The 26,002-nt window shown below is 49.6% G+C and overlaps 2 protein-coding genes across 2 annotated transcripts in view; one reads left to right on the top strand and one right to left on the bottom strand.

The window, feature by feature from the left end:
- The window catches only part of RBIS (ribosomal biogenesis factor), a 575,724-nt gene that overhangs the window by 336,553 nt on the left and 213,169 nt on the right, over positions 1–26,002 (top strand). The gene's annotated exons all lie outside the window — the stretch shown is intronic.
- The window catches only part of LOC144732224 (uncharacterized), an 81,609-nt gene that overhangs the window by 50,876 nt on the left and 4,731 nt on the right, over positions 1–26,002 (bottom strand). The window lies entirely within an intron of this gene.

Consider the following 26,002-nt stretch of genomic DNA (forward strand, 5'->3'; position numbering starts at 1 on the left):
GTAAACCTATTCTTATTTTTCATACTTTGATACTGGCAAAAAGGTCCCACGTTGTTGAAGTTCATGTTGACCACACTTCAGCATTCTGGTCATTGCCGGCTGCAGAGGGTGTGGTGCACAGACAATGGAGCATAGTACAGCACAACAGTGGATTCGGCTGCACTGCCCTCTGCTGACAATGTAACGCATGCAGGAGGTAGTGGATTCGATCCAGACCCTGACGCCTGTATATTTGGAGTTTGCACATTCTCCCTGTAGTCGCGTAGATTTTTTTTCTACAGGTCCTCCGGTTTTCCCCTCCACATTTAGAAGCATGCGTGTAGACTAAGATTATTTTGCTGCTAAAATTGTCCAAATGATACGCCACTTTCTTGAGCTATAATTTGTGGCCAGGTCGCTTTTGAAAAATAAGTGAATACCTCGGTGGGCTTTTCCTGGTAGGATGGGGATGGTTTAGTTGTATTTGTATACGTTTGGGTGATTTGTTTACCTTTCTTGTACTTTGCACACATATCGTTGTTTTGTATTGTTTCTTGTTGTAATGCCCCCACTGTATAGCTCATCGGATTCCTTCAGTATAAATAAATATTACGATTCTGATTCTGGTTGTCGCTCATCTGAGCATTACGCAGGCTCAACCCTGCTCAGTTGCTAAGCCCAAGCGTATTCCGGGTGATTTGGTCAGAGGCTCACCAGTAACACGGGGTGATTAAAGTGGCGTGCGCTTGCACCATGCTGACGGAGCACGTGGTCTGTGCTGGTCAAATATGTAATGACCCTGTATGCGAGCAGTGCTAGGGGTTCGACGTTCAATTCACAAGCAGCAGCAATGAGGCAGTCTGGATTTTCTGCAGTCGGAAATGTCTAATATCGTTAATTCTGTGATTGATAGCCCGCACTGGTGACATTAACTGAAACATGTGGCCCAGTCTCCACAAACAGGTCACAAAAACTGCACTGGGCCACTCTTTGTGGTTATTGCAGGACACATTTACCTTTAAGATCAGAGGTCACTGAAAATTGAACTTTCGTGCCGTATAAGTTGAGCTAAATCATGTGTTGCTGCTTAAAATCTCTTTGCATTTCGCTGTAAACGGGGGCAATACTTCATACGTGACAGTTATTCAGATTAGATTGCTGTCGGCGATGAAAGATTATGTTTTAACTGCTCCTGCTATGCTTCGGGTATCTATTATGACCACACACATACATATTTTAAAAATCAAACATTGACTGCCATGAGATATTTTTCTTTTTCTTCTGAATTTATATATTTTGGGGTGGAGCAGTGGCGCTGTGGTTGCCGCACTGTTCTCGAAACTGAGCACCGTAAGCTCAATTCCCAGCTATCACGGCAAACATCGGTGGTGAATGATACGTGAACCATTCCTGCCGCCCCCCCCCCCGATCAGCCTGCACTGACCAGTATGGTGAAGTATGGTCAAACAATCTCCATGACCGACACGACATGGGGAGACCTTCATCTGACGGTGGATTGACAACAGGTCTTGCATTACAATTTAAAATGTACGTTATAAAAACATACCATAAACGCGTGGACTACGAAAGTTGAACGCAAGTGTGTAGGCAATTATCAACATCTCGAGGATTTCAATGCATTCTGTAAAAAAAATATTTATAGAGAGTAAAGATAATGGCGGCCTTCCCCGCTACATGCGAAAGCACAACGGATGTCATCACATCGGCGGCCGAATCCCCGACAAAAGTATCCCGGCCTGAAAAGCAGCAGTACAGAGAGCATTTCACAAGGTCAGAGCAACGTGAACGTGGGGCCCGTCGCTGCGAATCGTGCAGATTAACATCGAGGGCCTTTCCTGTGCGAAATTCGATTCCATCGTGAAGATTCTCCAGTTTCAAGACGTCGACGTCCTTGCACTGGAAGATGTGCATCTGGATCGACAGTGCCCTCGGTCAAAGATAATCGGATACACTCTCATTGCTGCAAGCCATCATACAAAACTTGGCCTTGCAGCATACGTAAAGAACGACCTGACGGACACGGTCCAGGTCGTGCCACACACCTCGCCACGTTACATCGCCATCAAGAGCAACCACGTGACAATGGTCAATGTCTACAAGCCTCCACGTATGGAGTGGCCGTGTGCGGAATTACCGCAGCCAAGCCACCCTATCATCCACATAGGCGACTTCAACAGCCACCACACCTTGTGGGGCTATAGCGCCAACGATAGAGCTGGTGAACAACTGACATCATTGGCAAAAGTCCGCGGTACTTTCAAGTCGGCGAGGTGGAAAAAGTGCTATACGCCCGATTTATGTTTTGTGTCTCGGCATCACAACGGAAATCCGATGCCGTCAACGAGAACAGCCCTAGACGACTTTCCAAATAGCCAACAAAGACCTGCAGTGATCCATATCGGTCTTCAGATTCCGCTCTTCAGCTGCGCGTCAACACCGCGTTGGAAACTGAGATCAGCTGAATGGGCGAATCTCACTGCGGATTTGTAAGAATCAGTTGGAATGATACCTCCACGCGCAGTCAACTACCGTCGCTTCGTTGGTCTCATCAAGGCAGTTGCCAAGGCCAACATCGCAAGAGGCTTCAGAAAGGCCTTCACTCCATGTTGGTCTCCAGAAAGCGAACACCTTTTCCGGAAATGCAATACTGATAAGAAGCAGGAGACTGCAAAAGCCCTACTCGAGTCACTGAATTTGCAAAGAAGAAAAAGGTGGCGTGAAACAGTTGAGGCACAAAATCGAGCCGTAAAGCCCAGCGCCTCCTGAGATTGATGGGAGCAGCCGCGACGCCAGCCTACAAACCTCCGCAAATCAGTCCTGACGAGATTGCTAGGCAACTTATCAACAATTCACGAACTTCGATCGACAAAAATGGCAAGTCTACAAATAACTTTGTTGCACACTAGATAACTGCCAAGAAACCTCTAAATTGTCCCGTACTTTCTCAGCAGAGGAAGTAGATGCCGGTATTGCCCAGTTGAAATGCGGGAAAGCCTCAGATCTTGACGATGTTTATCCAGAATTGATCAAGAACTTGGGAGCAAGAGCGAGAAAATGGCTAGCCACATTCTTCACTGACATCCATTCGACAGGCATCGTTCCGAAGGAGTGGAAAAAGGCAAGGATAATAGCCATTCTGAAACCAGGCAAGGACGCATCGGACGCTAAAAACTACCGCCCTATCTCCCTACTCAGCGTCTGCTATAGACTAATTTAGCGGCCTCTGCTCAAAAGGCTGATGCCCACACTTTAGGAAATTGGTTCCCAGGAACAAGCAGGATTTAGAACTGGTCGAAATTGTTGCGACCAGGTGCTTGCCTTAACAAGTGACATCGAAGCCGATTTCAAATGCCAACTCAAAACAGCAACAGCTTTCATCAAAATAGCAACAGCTCTTCAATGGAAGGGACTCCTACTGAAGCTTGTGAAAGCCGTGTATTGTCGCCCTATAATTAGACTAATCACCAAAATGCTGAGCAACCGATGGATCACCGTCCACTTTGGTGAAGCTGCCAGCAGCCGATGAAGATTGAACGGACTCCCGCACGGATCAGTTCTGGCCCCAGTACTGTTAAATCTCTATACGAGTGACAATCCAGCGACATCTTGCCATAAGTTCACATATGCGGATAATATCGCACTCGCAACTCAAGCACGGAGAATGGAGAACACTGAGGCAGTCCTTGAAAAAGGTCTGAAGACTGTGGAAGTTCACTTCAAGAATTCGCGCCTAAAGCCTAACCCATAGAAAATGTCGTCTCCGCCTTCCACCTATACAACAAACAATCTTCGAAAACGTTGAACGTTAACTTCTGCGGGGTGAAGCTACGGCATGACGAACACCCTCGGTATCTAGGAGTTACCCTGGATTGGACGCTCAACTACCATCACCACCTCAAACAATTCTAGATTTGAAGTTTTCATGACTGCAAGGATCCATACTCTTTGGTTCTTTCGGTAAAGTCACATAGGTGAAAATAAAAAAAATAATAATAAAAATAATAATACAATTTAAAAGAACTAAATTAAGTACACCTCAAATAAGCTAAATGTAAAACGAAAGCACGAGTGAATATTATTCTGAAACTTGCAGGAACAACTTGGGGAAGCGATGCCAGCACGCTGATAATATCGACGCAGGCCCTTGTTCACTCCACTGCGGAGTACCGTGCCCCGGTGTGGGGTGCAAGCCCTCACACGAACCTTGTTGACGCCGATTTTAACAACGCGCTTCGTATCATCAGTGGTTCCCTAAAGTTTACTCCAATCCCGTGGCTTCCTGTGCTGGCGAATATCGCTCCGGCCAACATCCGACGCCATGATGCGACGACACAGGAGTACAACAAGATAATGAAGAACTCACTCTGCTGCTCCATCAAGATCTAAAGGAACCCCCATGCCCAAGGCTAAAATCCAGGAAACCGTTCTGGATACAGCAGCCAAAAATAACCGCCACTCGGTGGTCTGAATCATGGGCAGCCATGGAGGTGGAAAACAAAAACATCAATCACGATCCTACGGTGGAAATACCGGGATTCTCTCTTCCATGACGACTATGGACCACGCTGAATCGCGCTTGAACACAACACGGCAGACGCTCGTACACGTTCCATAAATGGAAGATCAAAGAATCGCCCAACTGCGACTGTGGAGAGGTCCAAACCATCAAGCACATCACCGATGAATGCCCCATCCATGCACATCCTGGCGGTATCACTGAAATCCACACTGCGTCAACCACCTTGGACTGATGGGAACCTTTGCATTAATTTATGACGATCATTAAGAAAAGAAAAGAAAAAAACTGTTGCTTTTCACAATGCCATACGAAAGAAGAATTGCCCCAATAAATGGCATATAGCCTTATATTCATAACGAGTGGCATTTCCTAAAACCAACTAATGAGCAATGCCATAATGAGTATGCGAAAACATAAATTCTATTGAAGGTACCCAGAGTAATGTTTTTAATACTCTGTATATAAAATGAATAAGCATACCGATTTTTTACAAATGCAACGAGCGCGGCTCTATAACCGATTGTGTCATTATAAACAATAAAAAAGGTTCGCAAAGAATAATCTATAGGCCAAAACAAATTACCGTCTTTAAGATTTACATCTAGGAAGGGAAATCACGCCCATGCATGGATTCTATAATGCTTTCTAACATGCATTTGTCATTGGAAGTATAACAATTTTACGAAACACAATAACATCGCACATGACACGATGTGTGACGTAAGCGGGTTGGCCGACAGGGTGAATACTTCTATGGCTGGGTTTGTTTCTTGTTTTCGGCAAAGTATTGATCAACGTGGCCGGTTTCTTTCGCACGTGTCCCAAAGAGCGGATGCAACTGTTGTCAAAAAAATTGGCCAATATCGGATCATCTTTACGAGAGTCAACGTGGGACCCCGTGACCGCCAGATGGTGAGAGCTCAGACAGTGATGCTTTCAACATCAGTCGGAGAGCCTAACACGCATTTGCACATGAAATGCAACATGTATGAAGCAGGGCTATGCTCCAATCGCCCTTTTAAGACTCCTGCTCTTGCAGGCGAATTTCTGCTCCCCTGCAGTCATGTAACCAACTTCAGCGAAGCCACATTTGCAGAACAAAGTGAGTTCCACGCTCTGCACTGTGCATGTCGGTATTCTGCCACAGCGGCGTAACGGTCGACACCGCTGGACTTGCAGTTCAGAGGCCGCCTCTTAGCATTTGACTGCCAAGAGCGGAGCATTCAGGGTTATACGGTTGCGGGCATAGCTTCATGCGTTCAGACGCGAATTAACCAAATAGTTTTAGTGCTGCAGCGAATATAAATACATTACGCTGAAAGCAAAGGCAATGATAACGTATTAAACAATCAGTGGGTGCTATTTATGAGAAGCAATTATGAATTAATGTAATAAACACCGACAACTGGTGCACTTAATAAACAACCATTTTTTGTTTCAGTCGACAACATTCATTCTAAACCCCCACGCGTCCTCGATTCAAAACACTGTAAATTTTCAAGCCATTCCACTGTCTGTGCTATTAATTTAGCTTTATTTTTTCATTTCCAGATTAATTAAGGATGTTGAGTAACGGAAAAAGTAAACCAGAACATGTTTACTAAGCAATTAAAATATGCAAAGCGCCTCCTCTGTTTTAAGATAAAGAATTAGACTACTATATTTTAAGAAAGTTTGTAGCTTTCGAGAACAAGCCCTGTTTTCTACTCTAATTACATTGTAAGGTAATGACCCCAAGCCGCCTTATGTTTGAAGTAGGTCACTTCGCCTAATGTGATTTTCTTTTTACCGCAGTCTGACTGCGTCAATTCCTCAGCAAACCCAAGCTGCTTACTATCGCCTGTGAATGCGATCGCACGATGAAATCAGCTCTTCTGTGGGTGCTCTTGTTGGATTGTTTTTTTGCTGGACCTATTGCGAGACATCAGAATTCGAATATTTATTTAAACTGGAGGAATCCGATTAGCTATAAAGCTAATTTCGTCACAGATGTCCAGTAGGGGCGGGTAAGAACATTACAACAACAAACAATACAAAAACACGACAGTAGTGCAAGTACAATAAAGGTCAACAATCACCCAAAAATATACAAATCAAACTAAACCATCCCCATCCGAACAGGCAAAACCCACTGATGTATCAACTTATTTTTCAGAAGCGACCTGGCTTCTTGGTGGGGGGTGGGTCGGCATTCATCCAGCAGTGAAATAACCATGGCTGATCATGATGACGTGATCATGCAGCCAGCAGTACTGCAATTGCAGTCAGACACCGCAGCGCAGATGTTAACGCTGCTTAATGACTTCAACTAAATTAATAAATATATTATGGAGGAGTGCCATGGTGGGCCCATCACTGCCAGTGAGCGTGATTTAAGACACCATCCATCTTTGGCCAATGTTCCGACTGTGAATTCTATAACAAGCTCACAGCTCTGATCGTGCCTTGGGCGTGAATTCCCCCCCCCCCCCCCACAATTAACATGTTAGCCCTGACCTCGCACGGGTATGCTGCTATGAAATTGCCCTACAATTGGCTGAAAATAGTTTAATAAGTGATTCTACACCGTGGGACACATTGTTGAAAACCACAAAATTGGTACTTGGAATATTTAAAAGAGCACATGATGCCATTGGGGGGAATAACAACTCTGCATATAATTTTACTATTTACAAAGAATGCCCAAATAGTAATGTTAGAGGTGCAGGCATGTAATGTCTTGCTCACTGCCAGTATTGGTGGAAGGGCCTCCACTAGAAGGAGTTCTACGAAAGCCCCCTATGGAGGTTATGTTGGCCTACTCTTCCAAATATCAGTACCCCACTGTCCTAAACAGCTCAACATTTCAAGCATGTACAATGAGCCTACCTTCTACAGGTGAACCAAACCTGTCCGTGCAGTAAACTAGCATAGCAAGAGGCGACACGGCACAACACGGAAGACCGCGATAACATTTTTCTGCTCCTAAAACAAATGAACGCTCTTTGCGAAATTTCTTTGGACTTTAATTAACCCCTATCGATTGATGTAAATTACAAGGGCGTTCAATTAAAATGCGCGCTGCCCGCCACTCAAGCTAACAGCGTCTAAAAAAAGAAGGGATGGCCTCTGAGCATTTCAATTTTGCTAAAGATGTTCGAGTTGCCTGCTAAGGCTGCCTGAATAGCAATGAGGCACGCGGCCGTATTGCCTCGCATTAAAGCAATTTCACGGCGTAAGAATAGGTTACTTCTAAATAAAATTTAAAAGAAAACCTCTTTATTACCGATGCCGGAGCAAAATGTATTGGCTTCAAGTATAACAACATTTGTCAAGAATATGTTATCCAATTTGTACTGGCGCTGATGCAAATGCGTTTGCTTGAATACTGTACATGCACGTGAATAGCTTCCGATGAATATACACAGCATATGTGATAGTCTGATTGCTCCATATCCACAGTGGTCGTATTATGAAGCGTGATCGCCTTCCCCTTGCTGACACTCCTTCGCCAGACCCTTCTAATGGTCATCAACCTTTGCAGTATGAGATCTTGCAAAGTTAAAGCATGTGAGGGAAGAGACCGAGAGTTCGATAGCAATGACAGCTCCAAGGTTGTATGCACGTTCCACCAATGTGATATCAGTACCGAGTCAACTCTGGTATTACCGAGTCAACTCTGGTATTACATCGGTGAAGAGGTGCATGCTCGCATGTTCAAACCACGGTCTCTGATGAGTATGAACCTCTTTTTGCCAACGAGACATTTGTTCGGTTGCCAACACATCTGGAAGAAAGTCAAGCATATATCCCAACATCGACGAATACTTTTGTTTTGTTAACACTTCCTTCCCCTCGTTTTCTCAAACAACAAGAAAACTACGAATTCATACGAAAGGCCAGCCGGTGGTTGCCTTTGCAAAAACACAGAGTGGCGCACACCGCAACACGACACGCACCGCAGCTAGTCGAGGTTAACTGACGGACGACCCCGACTTTATCCGCCAAGGGTTAACTCTTTTGCGGTGCTCACCGCGCCCCCCCCGCCTCCCCCGACATTTTGTTTGCGGGATGGTCGCCTCGGGTGGCACACGAGATTAATGGGATGTTGTCCCGCTGCGTGCACGCGCGCGCACATATGCAGCCGGGCGATCGCACTTGATAAATAGTTAATAGAAATATAACGGTTCATTTACGGCCTCAACCCGAGCCATGGCACAGACACCACAGGCTGATAAATTAAAGCAAGTCAGGGCATTTTCGTCCCACTGCATCCCCCCCCCCCCTGCACCCCCCCCCTGCACCCCCCCCCCCGCCGCCCCCCCATCCTTTTCTTTTCTGGTGATATGATAATCAGGCAATCAATTACAGCTCTCAATTTATTGCCACCAAATTTACGGCCCAAAGGGTAAAATGCAACAACTACCATGCACAGCATGATATTTGTGGCCGTACCTTCGAGAGATTTATGGCATATGCACGGCACACATATATCTGCACAGTTACATAATTGCCACTACGGTGTTTAGAAAAATCCACATGAGAGAAACTTTGAATTTAATTTCCAAGTTCAGTGAGGAAGGCAACTGTGGCAATTTCAGATTGCCAATGAGCCGGATCGTCGGGGTCGATACAATTAAAACGATTTAAGCAATGCGTTACTATCGACACTGCTGGTTTGTATCAATTATTTTGAAGGTCCACAATGATAAACTTGTAATTTCATTCCAAATGCAGTGAGAGCCACAGCGAAAATCCACGGCTGCAGACAAATCACGGTGTCAGTATTTTTTATCCAAGGAATTCAGCTTTGTGAATGATTACATCACAGGATCATGAGATAAAAATTATGATTATGTTTAGTTTTATATATGCGTCAATTATGCGGATTGCATCTTCACGCTTTACAAGCTTTAAAGCACGGATGCGTGAGGAATCAGACAAGCGGGAAGACGGCAAAGGCAGCGAGCGAGTGCCAACAATCGCCCAAAAACTCTGCGGTCCTCTATGTATGATAGATATTGACATATTTTCCGACAATTGATTAGTATTTATACACTTAGCTTGGGGAGGCCTTCATCTCGCAGTGAATTGATCATGGTTGATTATTATAATTGTAATAAAAGACTTGACCACGATCTCTGGCTCAGTGTCCTTTATTTGGTCCGTACTGCATTCCCACACGGCTGTCTCTCTTATACTCTCAGTGCTGGTTCCGATGTCACTCCAGTCACCATCAGCAGCCCCGCTGCTGTTCTTTGTCGCTCTTGCAGCCCCACAGCAGCTCCGCTGCTGTTACTCACTCTCAGCCCCCTTGGCTGTAATCGCTGCTGCTCTTCTCGCTCTTGCTTACTCCGCAGCGCTCTGACAGACTCGTGCTGTCTCTCTCTCTTGTGTCGCTCCTGCGACTCTCTGCAGCCACACCGCTGCCTCTAACACACAGCCTTCCTGGCTGTACTCTTCTCTCTCTTCGTCGCTCCTGCGACTCTCTGCAGCCACACCGCTGCCTCTAACACACAGCCTTCCTGGCTGTACTCTGGGGTCGGCTCCCGCTCGCCGGCGGTGCCCCCCTCCTCTCATTCGCCCTCGTGGCCTCACCCTTTTCCATTCACAACCCGACTGACTCTCTTTCCGGTTTACCCGCTTAAGGACCCCAACCTTTCACCCACGTCACCTGGCTCCGCCTCCTCGTGACGTCACATCCGGAAGGTCGCTTTCGCCCGCATTACACCACCCTCCCCCATAGAAAAAACCCAGCCGACCTCGGCTGAACAATACCAAAGCGTAATGCGGTGAACCGACCTTCCCCCTTAAAGGACACTAAGCATGCAATATAACAACAAGAACAACAACACAAGTAACATCGACGAACGTACGAAAGCATGCGATAAATACGACGGCAAGAACAAGAACAATAACAGCACAAAGCACAACAACGCACATCCGCATGTCGTACACGACAGCCACCCGGCCCCAGGGTAGTGGAGATGATGTAATTCCGGGCCGCTTAAGAAAACCCCAATAATTACCCAAATAACCGCGATGGACGCCCCAGTATTTACATTTTAACAACAATATTATTTACACGTGAAAACAACAACAACAAAAAAATTTCTGCTCTTATCCAGCAGCAGTCCTCCCTTGAGGACCAGCACAGACCTCAGACGTACACAGCATGTACCCACAGTCACTCTCAACAAACCAACAACCCCTAATCGCACACCCTCGCGTGGAGAGAGCCACGCTCCCCAGCGGTAATGTTTATTTCGCCGTAACCCTCACCGTGGTTGTCAACCCACGGCAACATCCATTTACCATACTCTCAGCTAGTGCCATTTCGGGGATGAGCAGCACTCGGCCATGCTCCTCCCTTACTATCCCATCAGCGATGGACACACACCAGCCTTGCCAAAAATAATGACGTTGCAACGTCAACAAAGTCTTCTGCACCCCTAAATGCAATAGTGTGTCACAATGGAGAGTTCTCATCAACTCGAATCGCGAGGACGTTGGTAGCACCACACGCCAGCTTTCCTGGAACCCTTCTCGCCACATAAGCAGACCATCTCGGAGAGCGGTTCGCGGCCCCACAGCCGTACTCGGACTCCCATTGTCCCTCATAGACCGCTTCCGCATGGACAACAACAACTCATCCATCATTTGTTCCCGAATCCAGACAGACCGCGGCAGATTCAAAACCCCGTCAGTCGGTCCCGGTTCCATCGGAGTATCCGACTTCTCGACGGCCAACGTAAGCGGCTGAGGGGGGTTTAGAATCGGCGAACACCTATGCGTCCCCGACGCACATTTACAAGGGGCGCGCCCTGGTAATCTGGAAAGTGCGTCAGCGTTCGCATGGCGCGCTCCCTTCCGATGTTGAATTTGGAAGGAAAATGCCTGTAGCGTGTCCAACCAACGTGCCCACTGTCCCGATGGCTGGTCCATTTTAAGTGCATATTGCAAGGCCGCATGATCCGTACGCACAATAAAAGAACGACCGTAAAGGTACGGTCGAAATTGCCGTAGGAAAAACCAACCGCCAAAAGTTGTCTACGAGTGACACAGTAGCGTGTTTCCGCAGGCGACAAGACTCGGCTACCATACGCCACGACGCGCTCTACGCCCCCTTTAGACTGTGATAATACCGCCCCATTACCTGTGTCACTCGCGTCCGTATCAAGAATGAAAGGGCGATCAAAATCGGGATAATCCAATGTCGGAGCCGTAGCCAATAGATCACACAGACTCCGAAAGGCTGCCTCTTCCGGCTGTCCCCAACAAATTTCCGTCCTTTACCCGTAAGGAGATGCAAGGGCCTCGCAATCGTCGCAAAACCCGGCACAAATCTTCGGTAATAAGAGGCAAATCCCAAAAACCGCCGAACATCCCCCACGGTGGCCGGAGTCGGCCAATCCCGGACGCACGCCGTCTTTTCCGGATCCGTGGACACCCCCTCAGCACTCACAATGTGCCCCAGATAACGGACGGACCGTTGCAGTAGGTGGCATTTCTTTGGTTTAAAATTTTAATTCGCAGAGCGCATCCTCGTGAACACTGTCTCCAGCCATGTCAAATGTTCCTCAAATGTGCGGCTGAAGACAATGATATCGTCCAAATATATAAGACACGTCTGCCACTGCAACCCCGTCAAACGAGCTCCATCAATCTTTGAAATGCGCTTCATAGCCAAGGGAAGATCAATCCCTCGGCAAGGCCAGATATCAACGACCCCCCCCACGGGGTAATGTTCTCTTATAGAGACAATAACGCCCTAACCCAAAACCCGTGAGCCCCCGGCACACCAGGTTCAGTCTGCCACCGCACAACTGAACCATGACTCCCCGAGCCATATGAGCACACGGCCCATTAGTTTAAGACATACCACGGAGGTTTCGCCTCCGGGCTGTCAGGTCAGCCATCAGCCATAGGCCGACGTGACCACCCCTCGTGCATCACCCAATCAACAATGGCAGGCATAACAGATGGAATATTTGCCCCACCGAGGTTTTTCCCGCGCGCTCAAAATGGCGGCCCCCTTCGCCCAGCGCGTTCGCGCAATATCTCGCGCGCACTCAAAATGGCGGCCCTTTCCGCAAAGCGCTTCGACGCCATACCCCGCGTGTGCGCAAAATGGCGGCCCAACGTGCGAACACGTGGCCAGTTTTCTCCATTCGTGCACCCCAGCTTCCCTTTGCTGGGGGTCACAAATTGCTTCCCCCGTCTTATTGTAACAATCCCAACAACGATAGACGCACAGCCCCAGCTTGCTGCGCGCAGCAGTCATATCGGGGAATTTTTAACCAATATTTTACCAACCACATTGGTTACACAACCCAACTCGCTAAGCAACTCGTGGCTGCATGCGACCAACCGAATACGCGCCGCAACTTGGCGCCAATTTACGGTCCCATTAGCATTAACCCTTGAGACACCCACAACGGCGTCATCACGCACCCTCAAAGCGCGCTCTCTCTCTCACAAAGCGCCGTTACCCATAATATACACAAAATCGCGTGTACATAACATCCATACGACCAATAAATAGGGTCCCCCTCGAATTTGTTACCAATTTCCAAACAGGTACGCACAATTAATAACATCCCAACCCCAATAGTCAATCAATGCATCGCACCCCATAACCGTACAGAACGGTGTAACAGCACATACAGTCAGCATATCGCGATCACACGCGCACATTTAAGCACAATAGCAAGCCGATCTGCAGGTAACCAACACACCATTAATCCAGTCGTAACATTGCAGCAACAACACAAATATTCTCTCTCTTGCAACAACCACATCGCACATAGCACCTCGCAGCACAATACACCAAAAAATATATATATATTTTCCAATTAAGCCCATCGCACAAGGTAACCCACGAGATGATACAGCGCAAGATACCCGACGCTCCCGAGTTAATAATTAACTTCGCCATCAATATAACAACTCCACACCGCAGCGCACACACACAATTTAACACTCAGCAAGCACAGCATACTCTCCGTCCATTCTCAACACACGTACACACTTTAATTGACACCGAGCAACAAGCAGATAGCGCGTTCATCGTTATTACACAGACATACCCACAGTCCGAACCGCGCTCCGCACAATCGAGTCATGAGAGAAAACAAAATCGGCCCCACCCGGCCCTCGAAAGATGGGTGAGGTGTGTGTAAAGGCCGGGTGCGTATCGTTACGACCCGCCCGGGGCTGCAGCAAGAAGAGGACGGCAGGGCGGCAACTTGAGTCGTCTCGCAGAACTCGTTCGGCGACTTGACTGCTCCGTTGTCACGCACCCGAGCCAGGACGGGAGAGCTCCCGCCCCAGCAGCTGTAGCGTCGTCGTCCTCTCCTCGCAGCTCCCCCTCGCAAAACAGCAGCTCACAGCAGGCTGCTCTCCCCGCGGCACCTCCAGATGGCAGCGCAAGGCTGCCTCTCCGCCGCGATGTTGAAGATGGCGGCGTCTCCCCGCCGCGGTGAAGACAAGATGGCGGCTTCCCGCCGTTTCTCCCCTGCCACGCCCAAGATGGCGTCTTCGTGCCGCGTGGCAGATGGCGCTGGCAGCGCAGGCAAGGCGTCGGCCTGCAGACCACCATCGGCTCTCCCCACTGCCGTCGTCGGCGTGGTGAGCTCACACGGTTTCGCCAGCACGATTTTCCAGGTCTCCAGCTGCGCCATCTGTCTCAATCGTAAGTCGGATGATGTAGCAGATGATGGCACAGGAATATTCTTTCTTCCGAGCCGTCTTGACAAGCCGTTTCACTTCTGACACCAGTGTAATAAAAGACTTGACCACGATCTCTGGCTCAGTGTCCTTTATTTGGTCCGTACTGCATTCCCACACGGCTGTCTCTCTTATACTCTCAGTGCTGGTTCCGATGTCACTCCAGTCACCATCAGCAGCCCCGCTGCTGTTCTTTGTCGCTCTTGCAGCCCCACAGCAGCTCCGCTGCTGTTACTCACTCTCAGCCCCCTTGGCTGTAATCGCTGCTGCTCTTCTCGCTCTTGCTTACTCCGCAGCGCTCTGACAGACTCGTGCTGTCTCTCTCTCTTGTGTCGCTCCTGCGACTCTCTGCAGCCACACCGCTGCCTCTAACACACAGCCTTCCTGGCTGTACTCTTCTCTCTCTTCGTCGCTCCTGCGACTCTCTGCAGCCACACCGCTGCCTCTAACACACAGCCTTCCTGGCTGTACTCTGGGGTCGGCTCCCGCTCGCCGGCGGTGCCCCCCTCCTCTCATTCGCCCTCGTGGCCTCACCCTTTTCCATTCACAACCCGACTGACTCTCTTTCCGGTTTACCCGCTTAAGGACCCCAACCTTTCACCCACGTCACCTGGCTCCGCCTCCTCGTGACGTCACATCCGGAAGGTCGCTTTCGCCCGCATTACACCATGATGAAAAGAAGTATGTAATAAATCACATCAGCACTTGGTTACATCAATGAGAATAATATAAAAGTTTCAGACAGCCACCACGAGACACATTAGACAGACCTGACGCTTTTCTGTGACGCAACGATCATGCGTCTTTCTGGAAGAACTTTCCGCCGAGGAGCATTCTCCAATTTTCCAATAGACATAGCTTTCTATTTATCGCTTTAAATTAACAGAATGGGGCAGATGAAACGTCGGCTGTGCCGAAGGGCTCCGTGCGAATGAGCAAAAGTGATGCACGGTTAAAGAGAATAAGCAAACAGTACGTACAGGTTAACACGTAGGCTTTCGCGACCAATATTATTCATAATCAACGTTTTTGGGTTTAGATCGCGTTATTTATAAATGTGTCGTAACCCTCCACCACCCGACACGGCCAATCAGTAAAACAGTGTCACGTTGACAAAAGACAAATAGTTCACTGCTTTAGCCCACCGGTGTGTTGAAGCCACAACATTTACAATTTGAGTACGATTACCAGCGAAACGTCGTACTCAAATTGTAAATGTTGTGGCTTCAACACACCGGTGGGCTAAAGCAGTGAACTATTTGTCTTTTGTCAACGTGACACTGTTTTACTGATTGGCCGTGTCGGGTGGTGGAGGGTTACGACACATTTATAAATAACGCGATCTAAACCCAAAAACGTTGATTATGAGTACGTACAGGGTGTGATTGTGGAAAAACTGAGGACATCAAACACATCTCGCTAATAAAGGTCATGAAAACATTTCCTCGGAGGGTTTCTGAATCATATTTTTTACGCGGCATTTAAAACCATTAGGAATTCCAGCAAGGTTTTCCTCCTACAAAAGTAATTACAAAAACAAAATCTCATCCCAGGCTTAACAAACAGAAAATGTCATTAAGGAAAGGCAACTTCATTACTTTTGGTACGCGCAGAGACAAACTAATTTCCATATAACAGAATTGAGTCAACATGCAATTTCTTCCATCAGAATTGTCTTCATTTTTGTTTGTGGGATTTTTTTCCCGTCTCAAAATGTACAAAAATATCAACAACAAAAAAATACATCAACATGGCAAAATACATCGCTTCGAAAAAATATATATTCAAAATATGTTACACGAAATAACACACTGTGCTTCGGCGCTGTCTACACAACAAAACATGTTTTTGCCATTTAATTCACGTAGCCAGTGCTGCTTTATCACACATTAATGCAATATTTAAATCCCACCCAACACGTAGGAAAAAAACATAATGTAATTTATATATTTTCTACCACTGCATTCCAGCACAAAACCTATTTGTAAACAAGACCCATTCATTAACAGTCCTAATGCGTAGTATAAATATTTAAAAGTAATGCATTGTAGAAAAAAATATATTTCTACAGTACATAAAACACTGCAGACTGAATAACGGAGCAGGGTTACGTTGAGCTTCAAAGAGCAGTCTCTAAAGAGCTATAATGGGTTGGGGCATACTTTTTGAAGTGTTGAGAAATCAAATCACACCAAAAACAACCGTAAGCTCCACGAAACACATCCTTTTATGTTTTTATTATTTTATTATTTCCCTTCTACGTGACTTTACCGAAAGAACCAAGAATATGAATCCCTGCAGTAATGAAAACTTTAAATCAAAATTTAACATCCTTTTAAATTCAAGTTTATTTCATTTGTTTAAGTTTATGGTATTTGTTGCATGGATGATCCCGTTTAACTCGTTGCCCAGATATTTTACGAGGAAGATCCGTGGCGCGTGAGCACAGCACAAGAAAACAAAAGACACAAAAACATCGACACTGCAGAGAAGGAGAACAGGAACAAAAATAAATATTGTGCAACTAACAAATGAAATATTTAACGGTCGAAAAAAAAACGAAACACGAATTGAAAAAAGTGTAAACATGAGAGCAAGAGGCAGCAGAAAATGCTAAGTACAGGTCCAAATAAGCTCTATAGTTTAGTCTAAGATCCCCCGCATAGCCTTATAACCATTCTAGATTTGAAGTTTTCGTGACTGCAAGGATCCATACTCTTTGGTTCTTTCGGTAAAGTCACGTAGGTAAAAAATAAATAAATAAAAATGAAAATCACCTAATGAAATCACAACGTTTCGGAGGCAACACTAGCTTCCGTCATCAGGTGGAACAGCCACCCTCACTACAGTCATTTTGCTGTGACTGTTCCACCTGATGACGGAAGCTTGTGTTGCCTCCGAAACGTCGTGATTTTATTTCGTTATTTTCATTTAATTTTTTTACATTTTATTTTTCATCTACGTGACTTTACCGAAATAACCAAAGAGTATGGAGCCCTATAACCAAACTGTTGGGGCAAGTGCTGCTATAGAGCACCTAGTCTAACGGCGACATAACACAAGCGTAACATTTGGAAAAGACAGTCCAAACATGTGGGAGCAACACGTACCAGGAAAGAGTAACATTACAGGTGAAAATATGCTGTTTTGGTTTAACGGGGATTGAAGGGAGGGAACTAAGCTGTAGATGAGCGGCAAGAGCATTCCAGAAACGTGGACTTTTTTTTTACCCAATAAAGTTTTAGCAAATGGAAAAAAAAATTGTAGGAATAAGGAGGCACTTCTGAGCCTATGGGAGGGAGCTTGAGGGACTAAATGATCCTTTAGGTAATTGGTGGATTTGTTTAAGACTACCTTTTAGGTGCTCTTTCCTCCAGGGGAAATCAACTATAATGCTATAATTAACACGTGTATTGCAGCGTTTTAATTAATCAATTAGCATAATTATAGTAGGATCTTATAGTTTCTCAACGTTACCACCATGTCTAGCGCGGCAGTTGAAATAATAGGCAAATGTATTACATGGCCGTTTGTCCATCCAGCTGTATAAACGGGTACACCAAGGTCAATTGGCAGGTCATATGTAGGTGGGGTAAAGTGTGGTTACTTGCACCCTATCTAACGTGTCTAGCCAGCATGGAAGAGTAGGCCAACATACCCTCTAGAAGAGGCCCTTAATGCCAGCAGTGGCGTGAACTCAAGGGCTGCACATTTGACCCCATTACTTTCTCTGGGAGTCATCTTAATGTTCTGGTACACTCATTATGGCGGACTTTTTTAAAGCACATCACAGTTTAAGAAGGCAACTTTTGGGACCAACTCATGTCAAAATGAATTTATTCTCAAAGGAATATTAATCTGGGAGGTTTCATTGCAAATGAAGTATTGGAAAATGACGGCAGGAAACTCCTTGACGGGAACATACTTCTTTTATTAAATCTTGACTTGTAACAATACAACGCGTGGCCTCTCTTCTTCACAATGCGGTCACCATACAACGGTACAACTCGTGACCTCTTCTTCTTCACTCTACGCTTCTCTTGACTCTCTGGATTCTGTGCTGCTGGCTCTCTGTGCCTCGTGTAGACTCCGCGCCTCGGCTACACTCTTCTCTCGCCTCGTGTAGACTCTGCGCCTCTGCTACACTCTCCACTCGCCTCGTGTAGACTTTGCATCTCTCTCTCTGGCTACACCGTATGCATACTCGGCTCGTGTAGACCTTCCTCTCTCTCTCTGGCTACACCGTATGCATACTCGGCTCGTGTAGACCTTTCTCTCTCTCTGGCTACACACTATACATCACTCAGCTCGTGTAGACCGTTCTCTCTCTCTGGCTACACACTATACATTACTCAGCTCGTGTAGACCGTTCTCTCTCTCTGGCTACACACTTATACCTTACTCTCCTCTACTCTCCATTACTCTCCTCTCCGGGCTCTATCTCTGCACCTTCGTCTTCATTCTTAGATGGTTCCACTTCTGCCCCCTGCTCCTCTGTGCATCACCTTATATACCTCCTCTTCCCGGGAGACGGAGCGGATGCGGACCTCAACGTCGGCACCGCTCCTCAGTTACCCAATCCCCACGCGCTATCCCTACGATCCGGTTCCGCTCAGCGCGTGTTTCCACTCCCCGACCAATCACACCGCGCTGCTACCCGATCACTCCCTCTGGGCGCGTCACCGGCACACAGCCAATCAGCAGCACTACCCCCACCCGCGCACTGACGCCTGCTCCTCCCCGTCAGCGCGCGTCACCTCACACACACCCGTACATACGCGCTGGCACACGACATATACACCCAGCGCGTATCACCACTACATCACCCCCTCCCACATAGCTCGCAGCCGGCCCGGCTGCTAACAACAACCAACCGCGACGATAAAACGACAACCAACAAAAAAAAAACCCCGTAACCCCCCGAGTGTGCCCCGTAACATAACACAACAACAACAAGAATAACTATGTACAGATTGACAATGAACACGAAAAGTCAACAATAACACGATACGAGCAAATTCGAAAAACGAACGCGCCCCACGTCCCTGCGACTACACGCAGTGACGAGGCGCTCCAACTGCCCCGACTCCTCACGAGGCAGGTCATGCAAAGTAGCACGACCTGGCGCGAGTCCGTCTGGCTGGTCCATCGTATGGGGCGGGACACTGACGACCGTCCGGCGGTTCCGGCTGCTCCAGACGGCGCGGAACGGGCCTGAAAGGGCCGGCCCCGCCGTGGAGATCCGGCCGCCGGTGATCGGCAGCTGTCAGTTCCGAGACACCTGGGAGCAGATCAGGCGAAAATACGTGTGGATCAGGCAGAGACATTTCCCCCTCTGGGTCGCCGGTCACGTCACACGCCCGGCCATCACGACACAAGGGGAGGCCATATGGAGGCGAGAACGGTTTCAGTCGGGAGGGGTGAACGTACCAACGGCGCTTTGCCCACTTTATCTGAACGCACTGGGGCCGTGCAACGCGCACGACCTCCACGGGTCCCCTCCACGGTCTCAACAATTTAGGCGACGTAGCCAAGGGTGCCTGAGGGCAATGCAGCCAGGCCCTGTCACCTGGTTTCCATTCGTGCATGGACACCTTCCGTGCCCGCAACCGTTCATTAGCAATTTGGCGAGCCCGCGAATTAAGCCGTGCGGCCTCCCTCGCCTCTGTCAGCTTGTGAATATTAAACTTAATATGTTCTGCCAAATTAGAATTAGTTCGTGGAGCGGACAGGCCAAGTTGCGTTTCCATCGGCGGGTCAGCTTCCCGACCGTACATCAAATAGAATGGGGAAAACCCCGTAGCTGCATGGGGGGCCATTCTATACGCGGCAAGGACTCCCGGGACCTGCAGGTCCCAATCTACATGTGCCTCGCACACCTGCTGGCACAGCATGGAAGTCAAAGTTTCGTGGAGTCTCTCCACCATCCCGTCAGTCTGAGGGTGGTACGGGGAGGTACGCACCTTCTTGGTACCCAACAGATCGCACACCTCTTGCAACAATTTACTCGAAAAATTTTTACCTTGGTCGGTCAGCAGGCGTTCGGGGGCCCCCTTGTCCAGGACATAGCCCTGGACGAAGGCATCCGTCACAGCCGCTGCCGACTGGTTAGCGAGAGGCCACGCCATAGGCCATCGGGTAAAGTATTCGACCCCCACTAACAAATATTTATTCCCTCTCGGCGTGACTGGGAAGGGCCCCAAAATATCGAGTGCAACGAGCTCGTTGGTACGCGAGACCTGAATAGATTGCAGCGGTGGATTAGCTGCCACGGCCGGTGGTTTACGCCTGGCGCACTCAACGCACCCCTTCAGAATATGTACCACATCACTTCCCATTCCCGGCCAGTAATAGTCACGCTGAAGCAGGGCAAGCGTCTTGTTAACTCCCAAGTGCAAGAGGCGTTCGTGTGCCGCCAAGACAACCCTCCCCCTCACAGCGGAAGGCACCACGAGTGCGTTCCGCCGGGACAAACTGTCCCATCTCAATAACACGCCCTGCTCAAGTACATAGGAGCCGGTACGCTCCTGGTCCCCCTCGGGACCCCCAACCTTGCGGCGCAATGCTAGCAGCGAGATGTCCGCCATCTGGAGGCGGCCCCATTCGCTGAGCGACAGCGAGAGCAGCGAGTCCCGACCCTGAGAGGCAGTGGAATCATCCCCGATCGGTGCGCCCGCTGTCGCAGCCAGTGCCCCCATCTCCCCCGCAAGCGTCGGTTTACAGCGCGCCGATCCCGACAAACACGCGCATTCATCACAAGGCAACAACCGCGACAAGCAATCGGCATTTGTGTGTCGCAACCCCTTACGGTACGTAGTCGTAAACTGATAGTCCTGGAGGACTTCCAACCAACGCGACAACTGGCCCGAGGGCTGGGCGACCCTCAATGAATACTGTAGCGCCGCGTGGTCCGTTCGGACTGTAAAGTGACGACCATAGAGATATGGCCTAAACTGCTGCACAAAAAAAACAATGGCAAGCAGCTCGCGACGGGTGACACAGTAGCGCTGCTCCGCCGGAGACAACACCCTACTACCGTAGGCGACAACTCTTTCGACCCCCCCAACGACTTGGGATAGCACCCCCCCAATGCCCGTGTTGCTAGCATCCGTGTCCAGCAAAAAGGGACTGGCAAAATCGGGATAACACAAGGGTGGGGCACCCACCAAGGCGTCCCGGAGGGAGCGAAACGCGGCCTCCTCCTCCGGTCCCCATTTGAACTTCACTCCCTTCGCCGTTAGAGCGTGCAAGGGTTTTGCAATAGTGGCGAAGTGCTCAACGAACCGCCGATAATAAGAAGCAAACCCGATGAAACTACGCACGTCGGAAACGGACGTAGGTGTCGGCCACGAACCGACACAATCCGTCTTCGCGGGATCGGTGGAGATCCCCGAAGAATCGACAATGTGACCCAAGTATCTAACGGACCTACGAAGGAGGTGACATTTGGCCGGTTTAAATTTCAACTTAGCCGATCGCATTCGCAAGAACACCCCTCTCAATCGCCGGAGGTGTTCTTCAAACGTTTTACTGAAAACAATGACATCGTCCATATAAATCAAGCATGTATCCCACTGCAAGCCCGACAAAACCAGCTCCATAAGTCGCTGAAACGTCGCTGGAGAGGAGTGAAGTCCCATGGGTAACCGGTTAAACTGGAACAGCCCCCCTGGAGTCCGAAATGCTGTCTTAGGTTTCGACTCTTCGTCGAGCGGCAACTGCCAAAACCCCGATAACAAATCAAGAGTCGAAAAATATCGCGCACCAGACAATGCATCGAGGGACTCATCCATCCTGGGGAGCGGATACGCGTCAGCCACAGAGATCTTATTCAGGCGACAGAAATCAACGCAGAATCGCAGGGACCCGTCCTGCTTCTTAACCAGCACAATAGGCGCTCCCCACGGGCTAGAGGAGGGCGAAATAATATCGGCTTCTAGCATATCGTTAACAGCCGACTGAACATGTTCCTTCTCCACGGGACTCAGTCGGAAGGGATTTAGCCTGACCGGCGCCGCATCGCCCGTTTCAATGTGATGGTGCAACAAATCCGTGCACCCAATGTCATACTTATGTTTACTGAATACATCAGAGAATTCAATGAGCAACTCGCGCAGCGCACCCAACTGCGCCGCCGACAAATCGTCCGAGGCGGCACATAGCGAATGGACCCACTCAAGGTCTTCCCTTGGCTCAACGTTCCGCGCGGGGCTCGAGCCCACCTGCGCAACCAACCCATCATCCCCAGGGACCTGCGCCGCGTGAGCCAGCACGGTGCCCTGCGGAATGACAGCTGGTCGCGACCCCGCGTTCAAAACCATCACAAACGGATCCCTGTCAGCCCGCACCAAAGTGTGAGCCACCGATAAATCAAGACCCCCGACAGCCTTGTTAGAAGGACCCAAAAGCATACTCTGTCCCGAAGCCTCCCTCACCCATGGTTTCCGCAACCGGAGGGGAATCAACATCTGTGAACCCGGGGGCACTTGCACTGTCTGCGTCGCCACCGCTTGTATCGTAGCGCACGCCGTCCGAATGTCAGTAGGGCCCGTCAAAAATGAAATCCGGCGACCCGATGGCAGTTCAATGCATCGTTGATCGATAAGAATTTTAATAGGCATTTTAGCCAAAAAATCAGTGCCCAAAAGACACGGAACTGCCAAAGAAGACGAAACGAAAACGGGTCCCGACAATTTGATATCTCCAATGCAAATGGACGCCCTAACCTGACCGATAATGCCCAACGATCCCCCATTAGCGGCGTAAAATGGCACATCCACTGGAAGCAGCGGACGACATTGGACTGGAAGAATATTATAAATGAGGTCCGATATAATAGTTGCCGATGCCCCCGTGTCCACTAACACCCTAATCTCAACCCCATCAATAGATCCCGTAACAACGGACGAACCCGCCGAAGCAGCCACAATTCTATGCCCCAATTCCGCCCATTCAATGTCTCCCTGGTCCCGGCCGAACCCCCCTCGCCGAACCGAATCCCCGAACCTTAACCGGCCCTCCTCCGCCGCAACGCGGCGTCCCATGTGTGCCGAATAAACAGGCCGAGCGTGTGAGGTGCCGCGACTTGCCGGGGATTGTAGAGATGACTTGGGCTCTCGGTCGTCGTCCAGCCGAGCTCCCATGGCGCGCTGCCGCGGAGCGCGGCACCCGGACGCCACGTGGCCCCGGAGGCCGCAGTTATAGCACGTGACGAGGGTCGGAGTAGATCTTGGTTGCTCCGACTTTCGGCCCGATCGCAGAGGCGACCGGGCCCCCGGCCTCCAGTCCCCTGGTCGTCCCGTGGCGAACGCCTCCTCTCGTGGGCTGACGACTTGGGGTTCGGCGACCACCAAACCCGGGGCTGCGACGACAGCAGCGTTGCAACCAACGCCTTGCTTCCGTTGTAGGGCCTCGTGCGCTTGAATACTCGTGGCGACTCTCAAAGAAGAAATATCAATCTCGTCAGCTGTGTTGATAGGAACCCCCAGGTCCTGCGCCAACTTGAGCAGCTGCTCCAAAACCATCGCGTCTTGGCCCTCCTCGTCCATCCGAGGGAACGTAGCATCAGCAAGAGCCAGCAACGCCGTGCGATAGGCCAGCGCGGTCTCCGTGGCCGCTTTCCGTCTTGCGTAGAACTGATGGCGGCACGTAGAGGGAGGTCCGTTGACCCTGGCCAACAAACCCAGCGCATCCTTCAGCGTGGAGCGGTCCGACTTCCGTGCAGCCCTGAAGGCCGCGAGCGCATCGTCGTACAGCATGGTGGGCAATGCCCGCAGCGCCGTAGCATCGGACCACGCTGACATCTCTTGATGCGCCAAAAACCTTCGCTGAAATTGGCCCCAGTCTCCGCCTTCCGCCTTGAAGGCTGACAACGTGGGCAGGCGCTGCTGAAAAATGAAGTCATCCGCCTCGTGGTTCCTCTCCGCCTGTCCGTCGGTGTCTAAGATGGCGGCTCCAGCAGCAGACGTAAAATGGCGGACCCCCTCGCGCGCTGATGACGTCGGTGCGCGCGCTTGGGAACCCACCACCACGTGGCGCTCGCCGTTCCCGCCAAAAGTAGGCCCAGGCGCAATGGCGGGAATCCCCCATTCGTTTTGGCGGGAATCTGCGGGGCGACCTTGTAAAATGTCCCCCACCGTCCCCGCTCCTCCCGACGAGCTGATCTCCGCCAAGATGGACGCGGCGGCGAGCAGCAGCTCCGCCAGTCGGGAGTGCGCCTCACGAAGCCCGGCGTCGGTCCCCGGTCGCTCGGCCGGCGCCGTCGACGGACCCTGTAGCGTGGGCAAGTCCTCTTCCTCACCCCCCACCACCAGCGGCCCCGAGTCGTCCAGGTCTTCCTCGCGGTCAATCCCGTGGGTCCTACGGGTCTTCCTTGTCTCCATGCTTGGAAGCCCGTTTCACTTCTGACGCCAGATGAAGTATTGGAAAATGACGGCAGGAAACTCCTTGACGGGAACACACTTCTTTTATTAAATCTTGACTTGTAACAATACAACGCGTGGCCTCTCTTCTTCACAATGCGGTCACCATACAACGGTACAACTCGTGACCTCTTCTTCTTCACTCTACGCTTCTCTTGACTCTCTGGATTCTGTGCTGCTGGCTCTCTGTGCCTCGTGTAGACTCCGCGCCTCGGCTACACTCTTCTCTCGCCTCGTGTAGACTCTGCGCCTCTGCTACACTCTCCACTCGCCTCGTGTAGACTTTGCATCTCTCTCTCTGGCTACACCGTATGCATACTCGGCTCGTGTAGACCTTCCTCTCTCTCTCTGGCTACACCGTATGCATACTCGGCTCGTGTAGACCTTTCTCTCTCTCTGGCTACACACTATACATCACTCAGCTCGTGTAGACCGTTCTCTCTCTCTGGCTACACACTATACATTACTCAGCTCGTGTAGACCGTTCTCTCTCTCTGGCTACACACTTATACCTTACTCTCCTCTACTCTCCATTACTCTCCTCTCCGGGCTCTATCTCTGCACCTTCGTCTTCATTCTTAGATGGTTCCACTTCTGCCCCCTGCTCCTCTGTGCATCACCTTATATACCTCCTCTTCCCGGGAGACGGAGCGGATGCGGACCTCAACGTCGGCACCGCTCCTCAGTTACCCAATCCCCACGCGCTATCCCTACGATCCGGTTCCGCTCAGCGCGTGTTTCCACTCCCCGACCAATCACACCGCGCTGCTACCCGATCACTCCCTCTGGGCGCGTCACCGGCACACAGCCAATCAGCAGCACTACCCCCACCCGCGCACTGACGCCTGCTCCTCCCCGTCAGCGCGCGTCACCTCACACACACCCGTACATACGCGCTGGCACACGACATATACACCCAGCGCGTATCACCACTACACAAACAATACATCGGGAATGAAGAATTGGTCCGATTGCTTAAGTGGTCATCAATATAATCCCGAGCCATCTGCCCTGGTTACATTATTTCCACCACACAATGATTGTACTTTTTTGTAATGTAATGTAATGATATTAAAAGAAGCGTGCATTCTAGTGCATGGGGTGGAGCATTGACACAGTCCGTACCTCCGATGAGAACGGGTGGCGACATACGGTGACATACGGTGCGAAAGAAGTTCAACATACATACAATGGTTATTCATAATCAACGATTTTGGGTTAGATTGTGTTATTTATAAATGTGGCGTAACCCTCCACCACCCGACACGGCCAATCAGCAAATAAAAAAGTGTCACGTTGACAAAAGACAAATAGTTCACTGCTATAGCCCACCGGTGTGTTTAAGTCTGAAACC

The sequence above is a fragment of the Lampetra planeri genome, chromosome 42 (assembly GCF_965212315.1).
Source record: "Lampetra planeri chromosome 42, kcLamPlan1.2.h2, whole genome shotgun sequence".
NCBI classification, from domain to species: domain Eukaryota; kingdom Metazoa; phylum Chordata; class Hyperoartia; order Petromyzontiformes; family Petromyzontidae; genus Lampetra; species Lampetra planeri.